Below are 20,395 nucleotides of genomic sequence, written 5' to 3' on the forward strand. Positions count from 1 at the left end.
TGAACGTATGATAACAGGATGGGTTCCACTATGCAATGAGATGGAGGGATTAGAGGTCTGCACGGGGCATTAAACTGAAGCCCGAACCCAAGTTCTGTTTCTCACAGCAAATAGAGAATATAATTTTTGCATTATGTTGTATTTTATGATTGCTTGCAATGATAATAATTAAACAAATACAGTTTAATCAAGGCACAACGGCCCCCTCAGCAGTCAGCATGCAAGAAAAAAAGAGAAAAGGCACAGATTACCAATTACAGAACTTTTCTGGGGTTGAACAGGTGTAACAGTCACAAATTCCTCTGGACCTCAAACTTTAAACTTCTAAACAAAGTTCTTGCAGTGTTGCAAAACTATTTACCCAAACGTATCCTTCTCAGTAAGAGTTATGAAGGAAAAGAATGGCATCGACTGCTGATGGTTTCAGCGCCGTCCTCCTCTGATTGAAAGTTCGTCCATCTGAACTGAAGTTCCTCTTGCTGCTGCTGCTACTTGCAGGGATGCTGATGATACTATGGGCCAGTCTTGACAGAAACAGGAAAACACTGCTGTTGTTTTTCCACCAACCCAAGAGATCCTGCTCATCTTCCATGTCCTGGTTGCGGCTGGTGTATTGCATAACTTCATCTGCGGTTTCGTTGAGGGGCACATTTACCCACTCCTCAAACTCTGCCACTACTGTCTTGCTTCTTTTAGTGGCTGGTTCAGCTGGCTCGCAACCAATGGTAAAGCTGGCTATCCGATGACTGGCTTCTTGATGGATATCCTCTCTTTCAGGATGAGACAGCATGCTTTCAAGCCTGACAGTTGTTAATAAGTGGATTATTATACCTGTTTGCTTCACGTACTGCATCTCACGAGTGCCTTTGCTGCCAACAAAGTCTGTGTGATCTCTGGTGCGCAGTCTTGTAGTTTGGCAGAATCGAGCATTTGAATACTGTTATAAACATGGTCCTGACAATCCAGCCAATGATACGGAGCGAGTGCAGCAATCATGTTTGATCCCTGGTCGGTAACCCAGACGACTTTGTTATTAACACAAGCATCAAATCCAAGTACATATATGAGCTATCTCTGTAATTCTTTCCAGATGTTGTCACCGATTGTCGCTGTAGTAAGGACTCTGCTTCAAAGAAATATATCTGTTGTGATGTAGTGGCAAGTGATTGTTAAGAAACTGGTCTTGCGATAATCATCAGTCCATATGTCGGTGGTCATCCCCACACTAATATCAGACATAATCTACGATATTTCTTTGACCAGAACCACGTCGTTTGGAGGCTGCGGTTTCCTTACATCTCCGAGAGATGGTTATGGGATCAGGTAACACACTATCCACTGAGACGCGGCCATATGTAGCCCCCACATTTATTAGGTCTTGTGCTAGGTTAATAAAACCTCTTCCAACAACCGTATGAATTCCCAACTGAAAACTCCAAACATTTTCCTGTTAAATTAGATTTTAAAGAAGCTGGTACTGACTTGGCTGTTGGAGATAAATAGTCCAAAAGAGATGACTGTCTGTGGTTACTAGTGGCTAGGCCTGCTATTGGATAACTGCATACACGTATCATTGTTTGACATTACCATGGGTGTTTACTGTTTACAGAGAGAATACCTCAACTAGTTAGCGTGGACTAGCATCCTAACATCCTATTACAATACAGATAGAGTTCCATTCTACTGTAATAATAAAAATGCAGAGGAAATAAAACAGTTTGTTTTACAGTTATGTAAGCAAACCGGGGCCACAACACCCACGTTAGCTGAACACAAACGTGAATAGGTGATAATGCATAACACTTTGTAAACAAAAGTCATGCTTCATCTCTGATCATTACTCCAAGTAATAAGACAGACAAGTTGCATTAATCGACAAATTTTTAGACAATATTGGACCCCCACCTGAGTAGCAGAAGTACAGAAACTTGAGTTAGCCAGTTAGCAGTAGACATACAGACTATGTTGTTTGTTACACAACATAACATACAAAACTACGAATTTTGAACGATCGCTAGAAAATATTAACATCAATTATTAACCCTTTGACATGTACGATCACACCGGTGTGATCAGTCTTTGCTGGTCCCTGGAGTGTACAATCACAGCGGTGTGATTAGAATCATATCGATCGTTATAAATGTGTTTAAACAGCAAAACACATCCACATATTTGACAATTGGAATATCAGATATTTAATGTTATAGTTAACAAATTTGCGAATATTTTGAATAAAAAAGGAAAAATTAAATAAAAGCAGACCATCAGTCATACAGCGCTGCAGTGTGTTACGTGACAAGCGATGATGCGTCACCATGGGAACAGTCGCCTTGAAAAACTCACGCTGGGGGCTCAGCCAGAATATTTTAAACTTACGTGTGAAAGGGTTAATCATACTTACAGGATGACATACTTACAGAGGAGCAAGCTAGTCCAAATAAACTAGGCACTGATCCATATTTTAAGACCAAGCGTTTTGTGAATCCTGTGTTAATCTCCCCAAGGTTTGAGAAGCAGTAGTCAGTAAAATGATAGCAACACAACAAAAGATTGTACTGCTGTGGTATTGTTGAAAAAATATGTTTTTTCCTGACATCTGGGCACTCGATAAGTGGGTGTACAATATGCTAATGTTTCGTTACGTCGTCACAACAAAACTGAGTCAATTAAACGACTCGTTTAATTGACTCAGAATTGACTCTTACTTTTGTGAGACAATACATTTATATATGGTGCACTTTCAGATTTAAAACTTTGCAGGGTGTTTTCATTCACTTAGAGCTATGTTACACACTACATGAAAGGTTATTTTCAAAAATCCATAATAGGGGCACTTTAAGGAGAAACAAACTGTCGTGTCATGATCCCATTCTATCACTCTGCCTGACAACTGGAGATTATAAACACCACTTTGGCTTCCTCATTCACAAATGCTTGTGGCTGTTGGGCAATGTAAATGAAGCATTTCTAATCCTTAGCAGCATCCTGGAGTGCCGTCGAATCAGAGCGGGGAAGTACTGATTATTGGCGTTGATGCTGGGTCCTATTTCAGTGGCTGGTGGGTTGGATGACTTGAGAATTACTGGCAGAGTTGATGGAGGGCCTCAACCATAGTCGTGGAGAGGCGGTTGAGCTGATGGTGGTGTTCAAAAAGTACACTTCCATAATGTACTTAGAGTGCTCTTTTTTTCGTGCACTAATTTTGCATTTAATATACTAAAAATTATTCTGTAGTACTTCTTAAAGGATTAGGTCACTTTCAAATTAAAATTTCTGATAATTTACTCACCCTCATGTCATCCAAGATGTTTATGTCTTTCTTTCTTCAGTCGAAAAGAAATGAAGGTTTTTGATAAACATTCCAAGATTATTCTCCTTAAAGTGGACTTCAGTGGACTCAAAACAGTTGAAGGTCAAAATTACAGTTTCATTGCAGCTTCAAAGGGTTCTACACGATCCCAGATGAGGAATAAGGGTCTTATCTAGCGAAATTTCAAAAAAAAAAAAAAAATGATATACTTTTATATCATTTTTATGTCACCTTTAGGAGAAGGTTATAAGGGAAGCCAGGGCTGCGACTGTCGGTGGAGGTAGCCTCACACTTGAATCGGCCTGTGGGGCTTGAGGAGGGAGATTGAGAGAAGTGTAAGAGGAAAATGGAGGAAAAGACTGAGAAGTGTAAGTCTGTGTTGCAAGTGGAGGCAGCCTCACGCTTGCTTGTGTAGCTGGAGCTGCAGGCCACTGAAAGTGGGAAGGGTTAGCGGTAGTCAGAGAAAGATGATGGAATGCCTGAGGCTGCGCCGCTAGTGGAGGCAGCCTCACACTAGCATCTGCTACAGGAACTGGAGGCCACTGCAAAGGAAAGGGGTTAGAAACAGTGGGAGGAAAAAAACTGAGAGGCTGAGGGGAGGCTGGCGGGCCCAGCCTCATATAGTGCGGTGAAAGGCTGAGCCGAAGTGGGAGGCGAGTGAGGTCTTGTAGTGGAGGAATCTGGGGTGCAGCCCAGGCTCGCTGATGGCCTGCCGCTACAGCCCGACACTCACAGAATGCCAGATCTTGTGCGGGAGGAAAGTGTTGGTGTTGGGTGAGGTGAATTTTATGGGCTGTGAGACATTGTCTGCCTATTGGCTTCCTTGGAGGCTGGGGTGGACTTAGGAGAGAGGTTGGCTGATTGCAAGGTAATGTATAGTTTGTACAAATCCTCTTTGTTGATCCTGCGTGAAAGCTGAATGTCAGAATTAATCAGCGCTTGCCTCAGACTCAGTACTGTCCACGAGTTTATTGAACAAGACAGTTTCACTTTGAAATGAAAAAGTCACACTGCTAGCCATTTCAACACACTGTGAAACAAAAACAAATTTCTTATAGTATTTGTTGATTTTGTGTGGTTTTAGCCAGGTTTCTGTCAAACACAACACATCTAGTTTATAATCTGTGATCATATAATTTACAATAAGTGCTTTTGAAGAAAGGGATCTATTATTCAGCAACCCAAGCTTTATCATTTGTTCGTCTGTATTATGTCTGTTTTTTTTTTTATTTGTTGAACAACAATTACATTTTTTACCCTTAAATGGTTTGGAAGTTTTTTTGTATTTATTAATCCAGGGAACAGACACAATCTCTATGTGATGATATCTAGGTGAAAGAGTCTCTATGTGTTGGGATTTATCTGACTTTTGTGACGTGAGACAGCTAGCAGACGGTCGGTTTAGCCAGTCTGTCTGCTTCTTGACCTGGACCCCAATTTGTCATGATTTAGCTCTGCTATGGATGTAGACTCGTAGGAGTGAGTGAAAGTAGGAAGGTGCTGAGCCTGTGGTAGATCTCTAAGCAAGTGTCAATGCCTTGAACTTGATGCGAGCAGCAAGTGGTAGCCAGTGCAGATAGGTAAAGAGGGGTGTGACATGGGCCCTTTTAGGCTCATTAAAGACATGACATGCTGCAGCGATCTGAATCATTTGTAGAGGTTTGATTGCGCATGATGGCAGTCCAGCCAGAAGAGCATTGCAGTAATCAAGTCTAGAAATGACCAGGGCCTGGATGAGAAGTTGTGTTGCATGTTCTATTAGAAAAGGCCTGATCTTCTTGATATTGTGGTGTGCAAATCTGCATGACTGCACTGTCTTTGCAATGTGTTCTTTGAAAGTCAGTTGGTCATCAATGATTACTCCAAGATTTCTGGCCAACCTTGATGGGGTTGTCAATGATGTACCTAGCTGGATGGTGAAATTGTGCTGTAGAGTCGGATTGGCAGGGAAGATGAGAAGCTCTGTCTTTGCCAGGTTGAGCTGCAGGTGATGTTCTTTCATCCATGCCGAGATGACCACCAGCAGCTTGAGATTCGTGCAGCTTCTGTGGGATCATCTGGATGAAATGAATGGAAGAGCTGCATGTCATCAGCATAGCAATGGTATGAGGAAACCATGTGCCTGTATGATGGGGTCAAGTAATGTAGTGTATATGGAGAAGAGGAGAGGTCCAAGAACTGAACCCTGAGGAACCCCTGTGACCAGTAGATATGCTTTGGATACCTCCCCTCTCCAGGCAACACTGAAAGACTTACCTGTGAGATTCAAACCTATGAAGTGGAGTTTCTGTGATGCCCAGTGATGACAGGGTGGACAGAAGGATCTGATGATTCATGGTATCAAAGGTAGCAGATAGATCCAGCAGAATGAGAACTGATGATTTGGAATCAGCCTTCGCGATCCACAGGGATTCAGTGACTGACAGTAGTGCAGTCTCGGTTGAATTGCCGCTCTAGAAACCAGATTGGTTGACGTCCAGCTGGTTATTCTGTGAGAGGAAAGATGATACCTGGTTGAAAAAAACCCATTCAAATGTTTTTGCTATGAATGGTAGGAGAGAGACAGGTCTGTAACTGTCTACAAATGATGTGTTTAATGTGGGTTTTTTAAGCAGTGGGGTTACCCGGGCCTGCTTGAATGCGGTAGGGAAAATGCCAGTGGAGAGATGTGTTGATAATGTGTGTGAGTGCCGGTAAAAGTGTAGGATAAATAGCTTGTAGAAGGTGTGAGGGGATGGGATCTAGAGGGCAGTTGGTAGGATGACTGGAGAGGAGAAGTTTAGATATTTCTGCCTTAGTGAGGGGAGAGAAGGAAGAGAGGACATTTGTGGCTGTGGATGGTCTGAGTTCCTGTGTGAGTGGAGATGAGAATTGGCTACTGATGGTTGATGTTTTGTCAGTGAAGAAATTAGCAAAATCAACAGCAGATAAAGAGGTGGTTAAAGTACTGTTGATCTTGTTGTGTAAATATGAAGATTTAACAGCATGGACATCATCAGAAAAGGATACCTTTAGATACCTACCTAGGTCAGATAGGTCTTTGGATTTGCGCCATTTTCTCTCTGCAGCCCTGAGTTTGATCCGGTGTTCACGCAGAACATTAGATAACCAGGGGTTAGAGATGCTATGTAGAGAAGAAGTTAAAGTGGAACATAAAGTCTGTTGCTGTATTCACATCCGATGAGAGTTGTGTGGGTGAGGAAAGGGAGGATGACACAACAGAGGAAAGATGAGAAGGAGAAAGAGAGTGCAGGTTTCGTCTCAAGGTAACTGGTAGAGGGATTGGTGGTGCACAAGTAGTGAGTTGTAGAGTAAAACTGGAAAATGATTGGAAAGAGGAGAAGGAGAAAGAGAGTGCAGGTTTCGTCTCAAGGTAACAGGTAGAGGGATTGGTGGTGCACAAGTAGTGAGTTGTAGAGTAAAACTGGAAAAATTATTGGAAAGATGAGAAGGAGAAAGAGAGTGCAGGTTTCGTCTGAAGGTAACTGGTAGAGGGATTGGTGGTGCACAAGTAGTGAGTTGTAGAGTAAAACTGTAAAAATGATTTGAAATTTGCAGAGGTCTTACCAAAATGTTGTCTGTGATACAGTTGCATGTGTAAATTACAACAAGTTGGTTGTGAGATTTGTGGGTACTTGTGGTGATGAGCCAAAGTGTTTGGCTTGATGTAACCTACCAAAGTAGTTCCTAAGAACTAATTAGTATTTGGTCACAGCAAAGGGGGTACCCAGATATGAACCGGGGATCTCTTGATCTGCAGTCAAATGCTTTACCACTGAGCAATCATCACGGAGCCTGAGCCTCGCAAAATGTCTGACCAGGTGTGTGAGCTGGTAACTTTGTCTGTCATCATGGTAGTTCTTGTGGAGTTCGAGGGGATGGAAAGTAGCCCATCCACACTCCCGCCATTAATGATTGAGGATGTTACCCTGTCACTCCTTTCCCCAGAGGTCCCGTCCAGTACCAGTTCTGACCATGATTCCAGTTTGGATGTTTCTCTGGGAACTGTTCCACAAATGTTCTATGTGGGTTTTGAATTTTAATTTTTTTATTTAGCTGTGCATAAGTTGCAGGAGGGTGAGTTTGAAGGGAAAGAGAACACCACAAAACAGATAAAGACCTTTTAAGATCAGTTATTAGTGTATTTGGTGTTTTCTACATTTAATGAGGATCAGTTAATTTTGTGCTATTAAGTAATGTTTATGACAAAGCTGCAGTCAAAAGTTTAAACTCTGATAATATTATTTAAATTTGTTTCAAAGTCTTATTACTACTGATTACTACTTATTCCTTCTTAAAGAGGCTGTTTGATTTGGTTTAGCCATAAATGTTAATTAATGCATTAACTATCAAACATGTATGAATTATTCATGCATGAATCCATATGACTCCTGTCGTAGTTAAGGATAGTTCTTCATTGGATCAAGATTAGTTCATGTTGAATTACATATTAATTCAGGTATTAGTACATGATTATTCATGGACCCTTATTGTAAAGTGTTACCAAACAAAAAATATTCCATTTGAATGTTTGTCATGTGAATTGTAAAAACTTCTTTTTTCTTTTTCTTTTTTCTTACAAATCATGACTGTTGTAGGTCATAACAATTAGGACAACAAGTGTCCAATTAGGATACATAAAATAAATTATATATCCTTGTCTAGACTTTTGATCCAAATATCCAAGTCTGCCATTTGATTACATTTTTTTTTTTTTTTTTTTTTTTTTTTTACAATAATCATTATCAAGCAGAATACATAATGTGAAATATGGTGGAAATGTTTAATAAACATGTGAAATAGTTGAAGAAACACCCAAATTATCCTCAATATTCTAACTTGTAATTATAATTGTCTGACTATTTCAAACAGAAATTCTGTGAATATATTTCTCTCTACATACGACAGAGACACAATTAGTTCCGGTGTGCCATGCACTGAGCTTGTTAATTGTCCCAGTGGACTGGTATTACAGCACAGACCAGCATGCTTTAGTTGTGAAGGCCATTTCCCCTATTATGGCTGCTAGTTGGACAGAGATAAAGTGAACTGGTGCCTTTGTCTCTGCTAAGAGATACTATGCAGTTTCAGTTCAATTAATCAAAACAGGACATCAAGAGCAAAGATACTCCTGGGACCAAGAATTTTATGTCATACTCACTTGCAACCTTGCCTTTACAAAGGGAGGAAAGTATTCACCCATTGGTGTGTGTTGTTACTATGTCTTAATCATGAGTGCACTGTGCTGTCAGCTTGTAAGAGCCCCCATAGCTGCTCCAGAAACATTCTCTTTGGTGTAAAAAGGACAGGCCTTTTCATCCAACTAAATGGCTTGTCAAGGGTCCCATTGACTAAATAAGCAGACTGAATCTCCAGTGCCATGCGCTTTTGTGTACTATAACTGGAATGATGAGACAGAACAACAGGTTCTCCCTGGCTGATGGCTGCATCTCAACATCCTTGACAGAGATGTATCAACCAGCGAACACATTAGATGCTCGGCCATCTGTTAGATGGAAGCAGTGAGGATGAATCTCATTTTGAAAAACATGTCATTGGAAAGATGTGTAGCTTTACAGATCAATACCATGCTTAAACCACTTTCTGCCTCACACACAAATACAGCTTTAAGAGTGTCAGAGTGTGCTCTCAGAAGAGAAAACCCCTCGTAAGTGTTATGAAGGCTGTCATCAATCAGAGTGTATTGGCTTTGTGTGTAATAACTCCAGTTCCACTTGTTTTTGCAGTAATGGTCTCAGTCGCTGTGGTTCTACTCTTTTCTAATAGTTTAGGCCTCCAGCCACAGCTGATACACTACTTACAGGTGTCAGACTCAATCTTCAAGGCTGCTATGATGCATGGGTGTGATATACAGTAAACTGATGAAGGAGAACATAATAGAAATAGCTTTCTGGACTGTTAAATGTCAGAAAAAGCCTCTCAGAGTTTGGTTTGTAAAAATAAAATGTTGGCAGGTAAGTTCTGTATGTCTCTCTTATCTCACACACTAAATTGAGTTCACGGAGCTCTCTTCTAACAAGCTGATGATCTGAATCAGGTATGTTAAATAGGGGAAACACATGGTGCTCTTCAAACGGAAGGCTGCATCCTACAAAGGCTGCAAATCTCGGCTGCCACGTTATCAAACGTCGCTGAAGGCCAGCTCAATCAGAAAGATCCTTGGAAGGCAGCCTTCGTTTCACGTCTTTCATTCGGCCTGTTTTGAAGAATTCATCCTCCGTATCCTTCACGGTTTTAAATGACCCAAAATCCTTTGCACATATTTAAATTGAACAAAATTAACAGACGGAAAACGAGTCTGTACTGAGCTCGTCTGAGTTTATTATAAAATATAAGACAAAGATGCAGCCTTCCGTTTAATCTTTACAAGTTAACACAACATTTATACATTTTGAAGCCTAAATAAAGTCGAGAAGCACCTGTACAAAAAGTGCAGAGTGGTGGGTCACCAGAACCAGGATTAAGAACCACTGCATTAGAATAAATGCTTTATGCTGTTTGCACATTTGACCAGCCGAATATTAGTAATTCTGTGTCTTTTCTTTCTTTACTTTTTAGATTTGAAGCTGAGGAGTCTGTATAGGCCCAGGAATAAGAGCTTTTCATCCTGATGCATTCAAGAGGATTTATCTTGAAGTTCAATAAAGAAAAAAAAGAAAAAAAACAAAAACAAAAAAAACATGATTTACACATACTGAGTTGAAGTCATTTACAGTTACAAATATTTTATCATGTAATTTGACATATATAGAGCACCACATAAAATCAGCTGATTTTAGGAATTTTTTGTTTGCTCGGGTACATGTGATTTGAAAGTGAATTTTGCATAGTAGCTCATTATTTGACCCACTGGAATCTTTAAAGAAATGAATAAATGTTTTTTAAATTAATAATTTGTGGGTCCAGTGTGATCATGTGGGCCCCATAAGGAATTTTCATCCAAACTTGGCCCCATTATTAGCACCCATTTGGGACCCAAGTGAGCCCATATAATGAACATCTAAATGGGCCCCACTTAGAGCCAACTATGGATTATGTGCCCCTGTGGTCTAAAATAAATGGGGCCCATGTGGCGCCGATAGACAAATTTCTCTGGTCACACAACAAAGCATGACAGCAGAGAAAACAACACTTAAGAAAGCATCTGATCATAGTAATGTGGATATGTTTGTACAAGCTCTGCAATGTAGCATGCGTCAGTGCTACTTTCAATTAGAAGTACAACTTCAATTTCTACTCTAAAGCAGCTCCCAAGCGTATACTTTGGATGTGCATCTTGCATCATCAGAATCAGAAAGAGCTTTATTAACAAGTAAGTTTACATAAACAAGGAATTTGTCTTGATGACAGGATCTTCCAGTGCAGAGGAAAGTACAGACATATGCAGATATACAGTATCTCACAGAAGTGAGTACACCCCTCACATTTTTGTAAATATTTTATTATATCTTTTGTGACAACAAAATGAGACAACACTGAAGAAATTACACTTTGCAACAATGTAAAGTAGTGAGTGTACAGCTTGTATAACAGTGTCAATTTGTTGTCCCCTCAAAATAACTCAACACACAGCCATTAATGTCTAATCCGCTGGCCACAAAAGTGAGTACACCCCTAAGTGAAAATGTCCAAATTGGGCCCAATTAGCCATTTTCTCTCCCCGGTGTCATGTGACTCATTAGTGTTACAAGGTCTCAGGTGTGAATGGGGAGCAGGTGTGTTAAATTTGGTGTTATCGCTCTCACTCTCTCATACTGGTCACTGCAAGGTCAACATGGCACCTCGTGGCAAAGAACTCTCTGAAGATCTGAAAAAAGAATTGTTGCTCTACATAAAGATGGCGTAGGCTATAAGAAGATTGCCAAGACCCTGAAACTGAGCTGCAGCACGGTGTCTAAGAGCATAAAACGGTTTAACAGGACAGGTTCCACTCAGAACAGACCTCGCCATGGTCGACCAAAGAAGAGTGCACATGCTCAGCGTCATATACAGAGGTTGTGTTTGGGAAATAGACGTATGAGTGCTGCCAGCAATGCTGCAGAGGTTGAAGGGCCTGTCAGTGCTCAGACCATACGCCACACACTGCATCAAATTGGTCTGCATGGCTGTCGTCCCAGAAGGAAGCCTATTCTAAAGATGATGCACAAGAAAGCCCGCAAACAGTTTGCTGAAGACAAGCAGACTAAGGAACCATGTCATGTGGTCTGATGAGACCAAGATAAACTTATTTGGTTCAGATGGTGTTAAGTGTGTGTGGCAGCAACCAGGTGAGGAGTACAAAGACAAGTGTGTCTTGCCTACAGCCAAGCATGGTGGTGGGAGTATCATGGTCTGGGGCTGCATGAGTGCTGCCAGCACTGGGGAGCTACAGCTCATTGAGGGATCCATGATGTCATCATGGAGTAGTGGAAGAAGACTCCAGTGGCAACCTGTGAAGCTCTGGTAAACTCCATGCCCAAGAGTGTTAAGGCCATGCTGGAAAGTAATGGTGGCCACACAAAATATTGACACTTAGGGCCCAATTTGGACATTTTCACGTAGGGGTGTACTCACTTTTGTGGCCAGCGGTTTAGACATTAATGGCTGTGTGTTGAGTTATTTTGAGGGGAGAGCAAATTTACACTGTTATACAAGCTGTACACTCACTACTTTACATTGCAGCAAAGTGTCATTTCTTCAGTGTTGTCACATGAAAAGATATAATAAAATATTTACAAAAATGTGAGGGGTGTACTCACTTCTGTGAGATACTGTACATAGGAATTACACAATAAAAATGAAATATAACAATAATAATATTATAAAGAAAACAAAATTTAAATAATGCAATATAGTACAGTAATGTAACAGAAATATAGAAAGAAAATATATATACACAAAACTGTTTTTGTGGCTGTTGTGGTACTCAGTGCTTTTGTTGCACACACAGAAGAAACTATGTTTTCTGGTTGCACATATGGGTTTTTATTTCTGCAAAATTAATAAACACAACAAGAAATCAGAGTTCATTTCACAGTAGTGTGTTTCAAGTGACTGGCAGTGTGACTTCATACATGAGTGAAACTCATGTTCAATAAACTCACTTTGTGCAATCGTCTGCTAAACATTATGTAAAAGAAAAATTAGAACAATACATTCCACCATATAGACTATAACTCACTGACATTAGCACTACAATAATACTCAATAAACACACCAACTGTGTATAAGCACTGTTAAGTATCTTTAAGTAGTCTGTATAATAGGGTGACCAGATGTCCCCGTTATCCGGGGACAGTCACGGTTTTTGGTGTTCTGTCTCCGGAAATGTAACCTTTTACAGCTCGTTCATAGCAACCCACAAATACATTGCAAAAAAGCCGATCAACCCATTGGAAACCTGGACCAGAGGGCCATTATTGTCAATTATAAAAAGAAACATCTTAATGTTTCAAGGTCAAAATAAAGGACATTACAAGGAGAAAAAAAAAAAAATAATAAAAATAAAAATAAAAACATGAAGGGATTAAATATGAAACAGGGACTGAAAGATGAACACTGAGGGGAAAAAAAGTGGACAAAGGCATCTATGTGCATTGCTTCTGGGAGGAAAAATAGGGACCAGGATCCCCCTTCCTACAGCATACTATGTTGTTTGTATGGTTTATAAACAGTGCTCTCAATAACCCTTTCCTTGTAAATGAATCATAAAGCAACAGAGAGCAGAGAGGAAAGCAGTACATTAACACAGGCCTGCGGCCGTAAATCTGTTTCAATTAGATGACACTTTCAATATTGTGCATCTGATTTTCAAGATATTGAAACCTCTTTTTTATGCATGGAACCTCTTCAAAAGCAATCTCCCTTCTCTTCTACATACAATATTCAATCCCTTTTTGCAATATTTTGAGGGATGACTGTAATTTCATGGAATTAGGTGAATATTCAGCCCAACAGTGCAGCAGCAATATAAAATATAAAAATATAAAGCAATATATATAAAAATAAAGCAGAGGTATACATAACGCAATGTGCTGTTTTGGCCAAACAGACACAAGAGTGGACACATCACACACCACCTTGGAAAACTGTTTCTTTCTATCAATTCTCGCTCCCTCTCAAACACATTTCATGTTCTAGCCAATAAAACTCCCATCTGAATGGAGGAATATCCTCCCATGCGGATGAGGATGTGTCCAGTATCCCCTGCTTTGCTCCTGAAAGGACTGGGTGACTCTGATAACGTGCTAGAGAACAAAGGTAACATTGTAAAACTAATGAAAGTGATCTGCCTGCAAGAATCCATGTCTATCGGTGAAGAACTTTTCAAATGGCAATAAAGAGGCAGTAGTTCTCTCTCTATGGAGGCGAAGGCCATTTCCACATCCAGCATGCTGAAATAAAGAGTAAAGTGATTATTATGAGCAGGGGTGGATGCGTCTGTGTCCTGCATGTCAGTCTCAGTGCCGAGAGACAGATTAACTTTGATAACTGAGCCATTTTTTAAACGTCAACATTTCCTTTGAGAATACAGTGTGGGATTGTTATGGTGAGAATCTCTCACTCTATGAATGTGTTGGTGTTTTCTGGATGGTGGATCAGAGGTGTTGGATCTTCACTAGACATTTTAATATGCCGGAACGGAAACTGCAGTTTCAGATCAGCTTCTAAACACAAACACAGATGGTTAGCTTTATGAAATATTCACACACAGACACTTCTGAAATGAGACAGCTTTTCATGTGTTTGTTTTTGCTTTTTTGTCCAATGTAAATTTATGTTCCATTTGATGTTTACCCAGTTTTTAGTTACATATACCTACATGTGTGCATTAGGCAGACGATTTTTTTATCCAAGGCAACAGTGCATTAAAGGTATATATAGAGTCGGTTCTATAACTTTGGTGCTGTACCACTTGAATTACATATTTACATGTGTGTATTGTAAAATATTTGTTTTTATATTTCCATACTATTTATTAACCCCAACGGTATGGAACATTTTTGTGTTGCCTCAAACATGAGCTACAATAATACAGTAAATAGCCCAGTTCATTTTTATTTATTACTGCTACTGTTGTTTGGTTATTATATAAATTTAATTTAACCATGCTATCATTTCCATTCTTTCAAGTTAATTTCAATTTGGTCCTGAGCAAATATGGTGATCTCTAAGTGCGTGAGTTTACTTTGTAATTAGACAGTCAGTTTAATCTCTTCAGTTCTATTTGCAGAATGGGTAAAAGACAGGCATATTGACTGGATGAACTGCCAATCACAGCGACATGGAGGCACTGTCTTCTCTCACTTTTCATCCACATTTTATACATCTTTTACTATAATGCTGTGCTTTAGGAGCTCAGTGAGAATATTGTCTCTCCTGAAACTATCCACTGGTGCCGCTCTTGGTTTATATTTTAAAAAAACAGTGTTCGATGCTGTGCATCATAATATTTGTTTAGATTTTTTCTTTTTGTACTGCCAAATTGTTTTAGGGAGTCACTGTCTCCATTGCCTCCCACGTTTTTCTGTACAAAAATGACCATAAAACCTACACTAGAGCAGAAAAACACTCACACACACATAAAGTCAGATGATAGTGATTTGACAGTCATGAATTTGCATATTCTCAATTCTTTCTATGCTGTTCATCTCCTCTTTTTTCAGACAACAGCCAGAGGCACTGCAGCCGTCAGCTTTGTTCAAGACAGAGAGAGAGAGAGAGAGAGAGAGAGAGAGGAAGTGGGGAGGGTGTCAGAGGAGATATGGAGTCAGAGGAGGCATACTGCACAAGCCATGAATTTCCATTAATCATAACTCCTCTATTAACTCACACACTATCACCACATACAGGGCACTCCAGAGACAGAAAGAGAGAGAGAGAGAGAGAGAGAGAGAGAGACCTGTTAAAAATAATAAGCCACTACAGAGATGGGAAGTGCTGATTAAATTAAACTCTCGTTAATCAGAATTCTGACACCACCTCATCTCTCTCTCTCTCTCTACCTCAACTTGTGTTAATCTGTGCCATAAATTAATGTCTACACAGACATAAGATAGAGTCCAATAAACCCTTTTATCGTTGAAAGAGAACTGAACAAAATAAAAATGGTTCAACCACACAGTGATGAAAATATTTGTCTATGCAGATTATTTCTAAATAAGCAAACACTTTTGTTTAACAAAAGCAGAAACAAAGTCATTGGAGATGTTCATTTTCTTGAAGAGAAATAGCAATTTCAAACCATGGGCTCTCTCTGGATTTTGAGGGAAAAGGGTTATCACTACCAAAAGGATGTGAGTTTATGTCACCTTTGGCTTGCTTAGTTGGGGACACTTGACATTTGATATTCAACAGTGTTTTGATCTGACTGCACTGACATGATTGTATGCGAACTGAACTGAGCTGGATGATGACATCACTGTTTACTCCAGTGCTGATATAGATAAATTAACTATATTAATAACTGTTGATTCTTACATGAGAATGAATCAAAACTGAATTTACTTAAGATGGATAATGACACAATTTTCTTTAAGAGCTGCTTTGCAGCCAAAATTATGTACCAGTTATCACTGTAAAGCTGCTTTGACACAATCTGCATTGTTAAAAGCTCTATATAAAGAAAGGTGACTTGACTTGACTTGACATGTTAAGAGTTAGATGGCTGACTGTGAACTGCAATAATTATGCAAAATAATGGGAAAATGTGACTTTACATATTGAAATTTGAAATACCTAAATGCAGGTAATTGCTGCATTTAGCGGCACTAAGTGAAATATCTTGATGCTAAAAACAAATGTAATTTTCCCCAAAACAGATAAATATGAATGTGGCAACATTTTATTTAGTTAGTTGTTGTGTGCATTGTGGCAGTTCGTAAATTAAATGACTGATGACTGGCACTAAAAGTTTAACCCCGTTAGAAATTTTACGTTCCCAGAACATTCTCAGAATGTCCCCACTGGTGTTAAGGACGTTGCCTAGTAACGTTCCCAGTACGTTCAGAAACGGTCACGATGTGGAGTTCTTTTAAGGTTTGGGGGACATTATTTGGTGGACCTTCACAGAACATTCAAGACGTTCTCTGAATGTTTAGGCATACTTTATTTGGAAATGTTCTCAGAACGACCCTGCTGCCTTTGTCAAAAAATTGAATTGAAAATTAGAGCTAAATTGACTAACAAAAGTAGCTCAAAGTAGTTCAAACAAAACCAAATTTTTCTTAAATGTTTTACAAAAAACACTTGTTACAGGTAATTCCTGGATTAATATTATGAAACCTTTTCTTTAAAATGCAAATCTCTTGCAGTAAGTCATTAGCTGACAACAGCACATGCATGAGCTGATATAACTACTGTATCACTGCATCAGCAACTACACAGTTACTGTCTTTAAATAAAGCAACATGCAGCAGAACATCAGTGTTTCTGGATCATCACTGACTGAAGCACAGGCGCTACTCTCCAGCACAATGCTAACCTCACAAAACTCAGATAACAGAAACAGAACATTAAATACTAACAGATCTCTCTAGATCTCTGCGTCTTCACTTATTACAAACCACTCTGACTTTGTTTCTTTCATACAAATCTTCTTAATGAGGTGTTGATATTGCGCATTGTTGATGAATATATCATCATACAGTGGTTTTATTCACTGATCTCTGAATATTGTATTTTCTTTCATGCTGTTGTAGTCTTATGATAGTGCATAAAATCCTGTCCCACTTTGACATTTTGAAAGTTTTTATCATTATGCAGAAATTATTCAGACAGGATCATGTAGACTCACACAGACATCAAGATTCTGCCTATGATCCTCAACAATGGTGACAAAATTTTCAGATAAACAGATCAACTCTGACCATCACAAAACAAGCTACTAAAGTCACAAAAAAGATTTTTGTTTATTTTCACCATTGTTGAGGATCATATGCTGATTCATGATGTATGTGTGAGTCTAAAAGACACTGCTCAAAACTCTGTCTGTATAATGAATAAAAAAAAATAATTTTTTTTTTATAAAAAAACAACCTCTAACTAACCATTAAGAGTTAATGCAAAACTAACATATAATACACTCATAGTTTAGACTCTGGTGATGATCAGTGAATCTGCCCCTGTAATCATTATTTACTGTGAAAAAAAATGCCTAGTTTTAATTTGAAATTATAGACTAACACAGATAGATTACAATGTGATACAAATTGCATACAATGAAATTAAATTGTTAAAGAATGTTTTTGCATTTTCTCATTGAAGTAAATTGTCATCACATAAAGTGTTATGCACCTGTCATAGTCAGCAAAACTTACTTGATCTCTTTTTCTCTCTCATTCCTTTTCCCTGAATATAGTGTGTGAAGATTGATGAGTTCCTTTAGAAATCTGACCACATTTCAAATGTCACTATACCAAAAAATTCAGAATGAGTGAGGGAGAGAGGCATTGGAAAAAGTGAAGGTGAGAGGAGAATGGGATAGCCTGGAGGAAAAAAAAAAAAAAAAAACTCACCCATGTGTGAAAGACATAATAGAAAATGTCAAAAGATGTGAGGAATGATGTCTCTGAAAACCTCTGTGCCATCAGACTGTCCAGGCAGAATTTTCATGGTGTTTGTCCCTGTATTTTCATTCCATCTTTCTTCTGTGACCTCCTCCTAATCTTCTCAAGGTAAAATTTAGATGGAATAACTAAGTGCAGCAGTTGGTATGTCCAGCTTGTGTTAAACAGATTTACAGCAACATACATATCACCAATCAGAATTTGACTGGATTGTGAACAAGACATAATGCAGGCTTGCAATAATAATAATAATAATAACAATAATAATTTGTTACATTTATATTGCTCTTTTCTTTGCGCTCAAAACGCTTTACATGGAAGGGGGAATCTCCTCAACCACCACCAACCTCCACCTGGATGATGCAACGGCAGCCATATTGTGCCAGAACGCCCACCACACACCAGCTTGCAGTCGATGTGGAAGATACAAGTATCCTAAAGCATATTGACATAGCAAATGAAATGCAATGTTTTTTGTTTGTTTTTTTGTGCTATCAATCGATTAAAAAAATTAACTAGATTAATCACACATTTTTTTTTGTGATTAATCGCAATTAAAAACACAAGTTTTTATTCATTTTTAATATATTTTACAATGTAATAATTTCTTAGAAATTCAACATTACAGTGTAATTGAAAGCAATCTCTTAAAAAAAAAAAAAAATTATTAGGCTTAAAAAAATTTAAGTGAACTTAAAACAATCCTCACATAAACCCATAATAAATGTCATATTTATAGGCCTATGTGTCCTTCCTGTCTAGATAGGAAATATGCAGAAATTGAATTGAACTGACAGGAATGAATTGAAAACGCTTGCTTTGCTCTGCCCGCTCCGTGCCAGTGGACATCTACCGTGAGGAGTCGGACATTCCCAGACAGCACATTCTCTTTTGCCGCACTTGAATGTTTTAAAAGCATTTGCATGAATAAGAGCGTGATCATATATTGTAACGCTAGCTGAAGGATAACAAAAAAAATGGATGCTACGTTAATTGCGTTATATATTTTTAACATGTTTATCTGGAAAAAATGAATCGCATGCGTTAACGCGTTAACGTTGACAGCACTAATTTTTTCATCTATATTTGGTATAACTGATATAACCTTTGTCACCTTTATCCATTAAATTCAAAATCACTCTCTATCCTATTAGTTTTTTGTAATATTCTTGTAACCAGCCAATTACAGATGTTAGTGAGACTCCTGCCTTTCAAATGAGATGATAAACTAAGATCCTGACTCTCTGTAGTCATAAAAATTTCCCAGGCTGTTTCTCAAAAAAAATTAAGAGCTTTAACCCTGAAACAAACACATATGGGAATATACTGGAAAATATGTCATATAATATAAAAATACATTCCCATATATGGGAAACTACTTATAATTTTCAATATACTGCAATATATGCATGGACCATGCATAGCATATATATATATATATAGAGAGAGAGAGAGAGAGAGAGAGAGAGAGAGAGATGAAATCAAAATGTTTGCATATTACTTCATACATGAAAATATCTGTAATGATATATATAATTTTTTTTGTACAGTTTGATATCTTATTACAGTCATGGCAAAGGACCGTCATGGTGGGTGGAAAATGAGAAACAAAAATTTATAACTTAATGGACTGGGTGATTATTTTCAAATTTAATTTGTGTTATTATTTAACATGTATTTTATAACAGACTGTTCTTTTGGGCCTTTGTTTTATTGCATTGGTCCATACCTTGTTTATAATGAGTAATTAGTTCATTTTTAAAGTTAGATGTAATACATCAAATGCACATGTGACCTACTGTATATATTATGTAGTGTATTATGGATTATAAAAATTGCATACATTACAAATAATTAAATATATTGTCACATATTTCTCAATATACTGTATGAAAAGTGGCAATTCCTCGTATTCAATATATTGTAACATATTAACATATATATATTATATTATTCTGTATATTTTCAATATACATTAAATAATTTCATACATATTTTGTTCATATATAGAAAATATATTTTCTTTGTGTAAGGGAATACAGACATCCTTGCCAAATGTTCTCATTGCCCTCTATCAATCTGGTCCATATACCTCTATACTTATACCGATAGCTGGTGTGTAATGGCTGTTCTGATGTGCTATGACTCCTGTTTCATCCACCAGGTGGATGCTGCACACTGGTGGTGGCAGAAGAGATTATCCCAATCAATTTGTAAATTGCTGGTGGTCAGTTGTTATTAATTGTCGTCATTGTTTCATTCTCTCATTGGTTGGTGAGCATGTGGGTAATTTCATGCACTAGAAAAGTTGTACCAGAATTGCTCACTCAAGCTGAAAAATCATGTACTGTTGCAATAACTGTATATTTTCATGTTTTTTTCTCAAATGAACAATTTGTGAAAATCAACTGAAACATAATTTTGTCATATGCAAAGCAGACATTATTTGGGAGCATGGAAATTACATACTTCAATAATGACTGCTCAATATTATTTTTGTTTTTGCAGAGATCAAAAA

The sequence above is a fragment of the Megalobrama amblycephala genome, linkage group LG21 (assembly GCF_018812025.1).
Source record: "Megalobrama amblycephala isolate DHTTF-2021 linkage group LG21, ASM1881202v1, whole genome shotgun sequence".
NCBI classification, from domain to species: domain Eukaryota; kingdom Metazoa; phylum Chordata; class Actinopteri; order Cypriniformes; family Xenocyprididae; genus Megalobrama; species Megalobrama amblycephala.